This window comes from Trifolium pratense, linkage group LG4 (assembly GCF_020283565.1).
Source record: "Trifolium pratense cultivar HEN17-A07 linkage group LG4, ARS_RC_1.1, whole genome shotgun sequence".
Taxonomy (NCBI): domain Eukaryota; kingdom Viridiplantae; phylum Streptophyta; class Magnoliopsida; order Fabales; family Fabaceae; genus Trifolium; species Trifolium pratense.
In genome coordinates, this window is record NC_060062.1 from 50,754,742 (window position 1) to 50,763,241 (window position 8,500).

The window sequence follows — 8,500 nt, forward strand, 5'->3', positions numbered from 1 at the left end:
TTTTTTTTTACGTAATATACTTTTCTTTTTGTCACATTACTACATGAGATTTACTTTTCTCACCTTATCGATTACTCGCACGCCCTACGATTTTTCCATTTTACCTGTTCGCGACTTAAGTCGCGGACGTTGTAAAATGAGTAGTTTTTGAGTAATTTCACCCTTATCGTCCGCTACCTAAGTCGCAGACCCGTCGGTTGTCTAAAGCACCTGCACAAGTCAAAGGAATGCGAAGTGGCCAATTTTAATTCGCCCTTGGTGATGCAAAATTGCCTATAAATAGCCACATTCACCGAATTGAAGCCACATACCTCTCCCACTTAGGTTTTCTTGCATATATTTTGTTTTAGTTTATTTAAATTTTCTCATTTTATGTGTAAATTTTCGCACGGTCCTTTGTTTAGTTTGTTTACTAGGTAGTTTATTCAATAATAAGAGCAAGAAGATTAGATGAAATATTCAAATTGATGTAATTTTTGTGTCTATTGTGCTAATGAAATATATATATATATATATATATATATATATATATATATATATATATATATATATATATATATATATATATATATATATATATATATATATATATATATATATATATATATATATATACACCCTCTTGTCTCATATATAAGCAACTTTTCACTTTTTAGATTCATTCAATAATTGATGTATCTGGACCAAAATGGTTCAGATACATCAATTATTGAATAATGAATCTAAAAAGTGAAAAGTTGCTTATATATGAGACTAGAGGGAGTATATTTGAATTGCAACTTTGTTCATTTACTGACTCTGCTGATGTCTGTCAAATTGCCTTCCGCTATCTAAGTCGCGGCCACCCTACGTTTCACGTCCGCGACCTAAGTAGCGGAACAGTCGATGGTCAAGTCATCCCACTCAGTCAAAGGTCTGTCACGTACGTGACCAATTTTAATTGGCCACAGGTACGTCCAAAATGCCTATAAAAGGACTTCTTGATTGATCAAAAATCACAAACACTTCTCCTTGTTATTCTTCTTCTGTCAATTTTTTTTAATTGGTTATAATGTATAGTTTTTATCATTTCGTGCTTAAGTGGCCGCCAAGTCTTCCGTCGACTAATCTTATCGCAGCTAACGGTGTTGTTTAGTAACCATTGTTGGCTGCAGTATTTTATTCGACAGGGAACTTTTGTGTCCCAATGTTTAGCTACAGTAAGATTAGTCGAAAACAAAGGCGAAAAGAGAATCATGGCCGGTAAGACCACAATAATATCTTGGTCACGATGGTATCATGATCTGTCAGCCGAGCTTTCTGTGTTGTAGGCTCTGCTTTGAGAAGTTCTTAGATGATGCCGAAGTGTTCGATAACAGATGGCAGGTCGAATATTTTCATCCTTATGAGATAACACAAATTTGATTGTAATTGCAATGTAATTTTTGTGTCTATCATGTAATATTAGTCGGCACAGACCACTCTTCTGACTGCCTGATCAGTGGTGTATCTGCAGCCGATTTTATTTATGTAATTTTTAGTTTTCCTAAGGATGAAATTCCTTATAGTTGAAACGGAAAAATTGTTTAATTATACGTAGTATATATGATTTGTATTTCTTCTTTGCATTTTCGGTTATATACATTGTTCAGCGTTCTTGTTAATATTACTGTAAAACACACGTCCGCTACTTAGGTCGTGGACGTAGTAACGCCATAGGGTGTTTGGTAGGGCTTGCGCCTTCAACTTGCAACAAAACTGAAATTTTTCTCACGTCCGTTACTTAGGTGACGGACAAGATTCCGTTACCTAAGTCACTGACAGGGGTATATTGGTAATTTTGTAGGGCGTGTCCCATAATTGGTTGGATGGCAAAAGTAATTATCTTACTACATTTGTTAACTTACTAGCCTATGTACCATGCAGAACTGGGCCACAGACACTTGGCCGGCCCTAACCCAAGCTAGGTAGTTTTTTCTTTTTTTACTTTTCGGATTACCAGATATACGTATGTAATTTTTACCGCCGTTAGTAATAATTAATATTCATCAATTAATCTATGTGATACACAAGATAGACTATCTTTCTTCCAAATGAATGATTTTCATACACAATAGCCATAAATCAAACCCCTCAATACCTACTTAGGTAGTCAAAAAAATTTACCACTTAAAATAATTCATCGTCCAAAATTAGATTTATCTTTCAAATATTTGTTTTGGATTTATCTTGCAAACATTTGTTGTCATGGGGCCAAAATGTATTGTCGTAAGGGACCATATTTATTTTTTGTGTTATTGTAGTTCTAAAGTAAGTGGCCATATTTATTTTTTTAGTTATTATAGTTATAAAGTAGTGGTATTCCAATTTCCACATCCAACACAATCTTTTCGGTTTTTCTGCGACAAACACATCCAATAAGTTGAATTTATATCGTTCGTTATCATGATATCAAACAAAGTTACTATCACGACCACCACCACTAAAACCTTACCCATTTCGACAAAAATGAGTTAAAACGAGATTTTTTTTAACACGTATGTTGATGTAAATGGCTAGAAAGAAGGACATTAATAAATTGATTAAGAAAATTAAAATGCATTAAAGAAGTCATGCACAAATGCTTCTAAACGAAGAAAATGCATCATTCTTATCTCTACCCATCACCTTCTTCTCAACACAAAATGCATATTAAAACCCAGAGAACGTGAGTAAGAGAGAAGAATGATACATTTTTTGAGGATTTGAATGCATTTGGAATGTGAGGAAGAGAAAAGATGCATTTTTTATGAGTTTGGATGCATTTGCACGTGATTTTTCTAATGTATTTTATCCTTTTTTAATCAATTTATTAATTTTATTTCATTCTTTATGTCAAATTACAATCACACGTGTTAAAAGATTGTCACATTAAAGACATATGTGAACTTCTTAACTGACCCACGAGAAGGGAGATCGACATTTTGCCTGGTGGATGTTCTGTTGTTTGGATGAGTAGGCAGGAAACATGCTTGTCTGAATTTGACTGGAGTTTCTCCACTTGTCGGACTAGGGGTTGGAGATTTTATTGTAGGACAGACAACCCTTAAAGCTGCTTCAAGCAAAATGACCAAACATGAGAAAACATGTTCTGACAATCAACACGTTTTTATACCGTTTGCATTTGACACTTGGCTTTCTAGCACCGGAGGCTGTAAACCTTTTAAACAAAGTTCAAAAGGTCATGCATAGTAATGTTGTGTCGCATAGGTTGATGAATGCAGTTTTTCAAAAATTGAGTTTTTCTATCCAAAAAGATTTAGCGGCGCAACTTGTTGCACGTCTACCTTTTGTTTGTTAGAGTGGAGAAGAGAGTGGGAGAGAGGGAATAGTTTCATCAATGAGGATTGATTATTATTGATCTTAGAAATACAATTTATAGAGATACAAATTGTAGTGTGATACTTGGTTAACAAGTAACCATGAATAGAGTAACTAATTCAAGTTAGTTACTAACCATCTAACAAACTAAGGTAGTTACAACAATCAAACTAATAACTAACTTGCTAAGAAAGTAACTAACAAGTTGTTGATTGTTTTCACCAAGTCATTGGATTATATTTCTCAACACACCTCCTCAATCCAATGTCTTGTCTGCAATCATGGTAATGCCTACCATTTTCCTTAATTCTTTGAATCTATCAGCCTTCAGTGGCTTGGCCATGATGTCTGCAATTTGAATTTCTGTTCTGCAATGCATCACATTCAATTTGCCTTTGCTGACTTGGTCTTTTAGAAAGTGATACTTGGTTTCAATGTGCTTTGACCTTCCATGTGCAATGGGGTTCTTTGCCAAGCTGATTGCAGATTTATTGTCAACATTCAATCTCATAGGCTTCACATAGTTGATCTTCAATTCTTCTAGTAAGGATTCAAGCCAAACTACTTGACAAGCTGCTTGTGCTGCTGCTACATACTTAGCCTCACAACTAGATAATGCTACTATGTTCTGCTTCTTTGAAGACCATGAGATAGGTGAATTTCTGAACCTGAACCAGTAACCTGATGTGCTCCTTCTATCATCTTTGTCTCCACACCAGTCAGAGTCTGAAAAACCTTCAAGTTCAATTTGAGTTTCACTGTTGCTTGTTGGAAAAGTTAGACCATAATCCTGTGTACCCTTCAAGTATCTTAGGATCCTTTTTGCTGCAATCAAGTGAAAAGTTTTAGGCTTACTCATGAACCTACTCACTGAGCCCACTGCATAGTTAATGTCTGGTCTTGTATTGCAAATGAACCTCAAGTTGCCAACTACCTGCTTGAAAAAGTAGCATCAACTGCTTGTTCATCTTCATTTTTTGACAATTTCAAATTTGCATCCATTGGAGTTTCAGCTGCTTTGCAATTCTCCATTTGAAATCTCTTCAATACATCTTCAATGTATTTTTTCTGATGCAATACAATACCATTTGAAGCATAGTGAAATTCTAATCCAAGGAAGTAATTGAGTTTGCCCAAGTCACTCATTTCAAACTCACTTTTCAATCTCCCCTTGAATTTCTCAATGCTAGTTGTGCTGTGACCTGTAATCAGCAAATCATCTACATACAGGGAAATGACTATAGCATCTGAGATATCACTTCCCTTCATGTATACACCAATTTCAACAATGCACTTCACAAAACCTTCCTTTTGCAGAAATTCATCACTCCTTTTATTCCAAGCTCTTGGAGCTTGTTTAAGGCCATATAAAGCTTTGTTAAGCTTATACACTTTGTTCTTTTCTGATGCAATTTCAAATCCAGGTGGTCGCAGTACATAAACCTCTTCTTTCAATGGACCATTGAGAAAAGCAGATTTTACATCCATATGGTATAGTGACCAATTGTATGAACTGGCTATTGCAATCACTAACCTGATAGTTTCCATTCTTACTACTGGTGCATACACCTCAGTGTAATCAATTCCTTCTTGCTGAAGAAATCCTCTTGCAACCAGCCTTGACTTGTGTTTCACTATCTTACCATCTGGATCCTTTTTCAATTTGAACACCCATTTCACACTAATAGCTTTTTTTTGTGGAGGTAGCTCAACTAGTTTCCATGTGTGATTCTTTTCAATTGAATGGAGTTCTTATTTCATTGCTGCATTCCACTTTGAACTTGCTACAGCTTCTTTCCAGTTAATTGGCTCAGCATCTGCCATGAATGTTAAATGTACCAAGTCACCATATTCATTCACTACACTATCTTAGGTGAATTCATGATCATTAAGCCTGACAGAGGGAAATTTGTTTCTAATTGATCTCCTTGGAGCTTGAGCAGGCACTGATGATAATTGAATTCTATCATCATCATCATCATCATCACTTGATGTATGCATATCTCCTTCATGATGTGTGCCTTGATTTTGATTATCTACTAGTTGATGTGTGATTGCAGCATCATTCAATCCATCTTCCAGTTGCATTGTGACTTGTTTGTTTGCTTCTGAGCTCCATTTCCATTGTGATTTTTCATCAACAGTCACATCTCTGCTAATCAAACTTTCTTATTGTTGGGATTATACATTCTGTAGGCACCTGTAGCATCATATCCAATGAGAATCAACTTTTCACTTTTATCATCTAGCTTTCTTCTTTTCTCATCTGGAATATGTCTGTAACACAGTGAACAAAAGATTCTCAAGTGTTTCATACTTGGTTTATGACCTATCCATAATTCCTCTAGTGTGTTATCCTTCAATCTCTTTGTAGGACACCTGTTCAACACATATGCTGCAGTGTTGACAGCTTCACCCCAATAGCACTTTGGTAAACCTTTACCCTTCAACATAAATCTAGCCATATTGAGTAGAGTTATATTCCTTCTTTCTGCTAAACCATCATGTTGAGGTGTGTAGGGAGCTGTCACCTCATGAATGATACCTTTCTGAGTACAGTAAGTTTGAAATTCCTTAGAATTGTACTCTCCACCTCCATCAGTTCTAAGTACCTTTAGCTTATTTTCACTTGTCTTTCAGCTAGTACACAGAAATTCTTGAACATTGAAAATACTTCACTCTTTTCTTTCAGCAGATAAATCCAGACTTTTCTGGTGAATTCATCAACACAAGTCATAAAATATATGCTATCTCCTAGAGTTGGAACTTCAATTGGTCCACACACATCAGAATGGACTACATCAAGTGGTTGTTTTGACCTAGAGTACACTGAACTCTTGAATGAATTCCTGGGTTGCTTGCTTACAAAGCAACCTTCACACAACTTGTCTGGTGTGTGAATCAGTGGTAACCCTACAACCATCTTCTTATTACACAAGTGATTCAAAATTTTGAAGTTCAAATGTCCACACCTGTAATGCCACAGCCATTTCTCATCTTAAGTGATCAAACTTGAAAAACACTGAAATGCAGAAGCTTGAAGATTTACTTTGAATGTTCTATTTTTTGACAATGGAGCTTTCAGAATCAACTTGTTCTTAGGGTCAAATACTTCAATGCTATGATCTTTTGTGGAGTAATTGAACCCTTTCTCAAGTAACTGTCCAAGACTCAACAGGTTGTGCTTCATAGATGGTACATACAACACATCAGTGACAAAAGTGTGATTACCATTCTTCCTTTGAACCATCACTTTGCCTTTGCCTTTTACTGATATAGTGCTGTCATCTGCAAATTTCACTATGCTTTTGAAATTTTCATCAAATTCCAATAACCAATCTCTATGACCTGTCATGTGATTTGAGCATCCAGTGTCAAGATACCATAACTTTGAGGTATCATTTTCTGAGTTTGACGTCACCATCATCAAAACACCATCTGAGTCTGAATCATTGTGTCTTGCATGATTTGCCTCATTCTCTTGCTTCTTCTTTCCCTTGCTTCTACACTAAGAAGCATAGTGACCCCACTTTTCACAGTTGTAGCATTGAATCTTGCTTTTGTCACTCTTCTTTCCACCATTCTTGCCCTTGATGAAACTGTCTTTCCTTGAAGATTCGGGTTGATCTTGATCACCATTGTGATCATTACTGAACTCAGCCTTTCCCTTATGCTTATTCCATTTATTCTTTCCCTTTCCATTCTTATTCCATTGACCTCCATTTTTTGCATATAAAGCATGATCTTGAGTAGCTTTGTTGTCTTTCTTTTCTTTCCTTTCTTGCAACGTCTGTTCATGTGTCTCAAGTGAACTTTGTAACTCATTTACTGACATTGTAGACAGATCTTTTGATTCCTCAATTGCTACCACTATGTGATCATATTCAGAGTTCAAGGTTCTAAGCACTTTTTCAATGATTTGTACATCAGAGATTACTTCACCATAGTTTTTCATTGAATTGACCAGAGTTTGCAATCTTGTAAAATACTCACCAATGGATTCTTTATCCAACATACCCAGCAATTCATATTGCCTTTGAAGAGATTGAAGTTTCACCTTCTTGACTTTATCTCCTCCACCATGAGCATTACTGAGTATCTTCAAAATTTGATGAATCCACGCATTGATGGATCGAGAACAAGGCCTTACTGTCTTTCTTCTTGACTTCTTTGAAAGCAGTTTGCTCATAACCAGTGGTGATGAGATCTTCAACATCTTGATAGCTGAAGATTACATTCATCTTCACACACCATTGGTCCCAATTCTTGCCATCAAGAATTGGAAGATTTGCAGGGAAACTGTTGTTATTATTCATCTTGCAGTAACAATGAATCAAGGGTGGAAGGAATGGTTGAATTCTATGTGAAAAGGGAATTAGATCAAACCTAAAAGGCTAACTGATACCACTTGTTAGAGTGGAGAAGAGAGTGAGAGAGAGGGAATAGTTTCATCAATGAGGATTGATTATTATTGATCTTAGAAATATAATTTATAGAGATACAAATTGTAGTGTGATACTTGGTTAACAAGTAACCATGATTAGAGTAACTAATTCAAGTTAGTTATTAACCATCTAACAAACTAAGGTAGTTACAACAATCAAACTAATAACTAACTTGCTAAGCAAGTAACTAACAAGTTATTGATTGTTTTCACCAAGTCATTGGATTGTTTTCACCAAGTCATTGGATTGTATTTCTCAACATTGTTCATATGTAATTATTATAATTATTATAATATATATATATATAAGAAAGATTGTCTATAAAAAAAAAGAAGAAAAAAAAACTAGAGTGTTATAATTACTAGGGGACAAAATTGCACATCTAAACTAGAGTATTATTTTAATGTATTGTGGGAACAAAAATGCGTTCATTTAAATTATTATTTTAATGTATTCGATTTGTGAGTTTATGAATTTAGAATGAACCCAATACCCAAATCAAACTACTTGAAGTGTAGTCTCACTGATTCAAGTTTGATTCAAACTACAAAAATAATAATCAAGCCAGTATTTCCAATATTATAATCTTTTTTCTAAGAGTTTAATTGATATACACCGACGGTGTAAAATAGTTTTGCACAATCGTCCAATAAACAACCATTATTTTGCCATGTCATATCAAGAAAGTGGGGTGAAGTGGGGTGATGTGGTGGAAA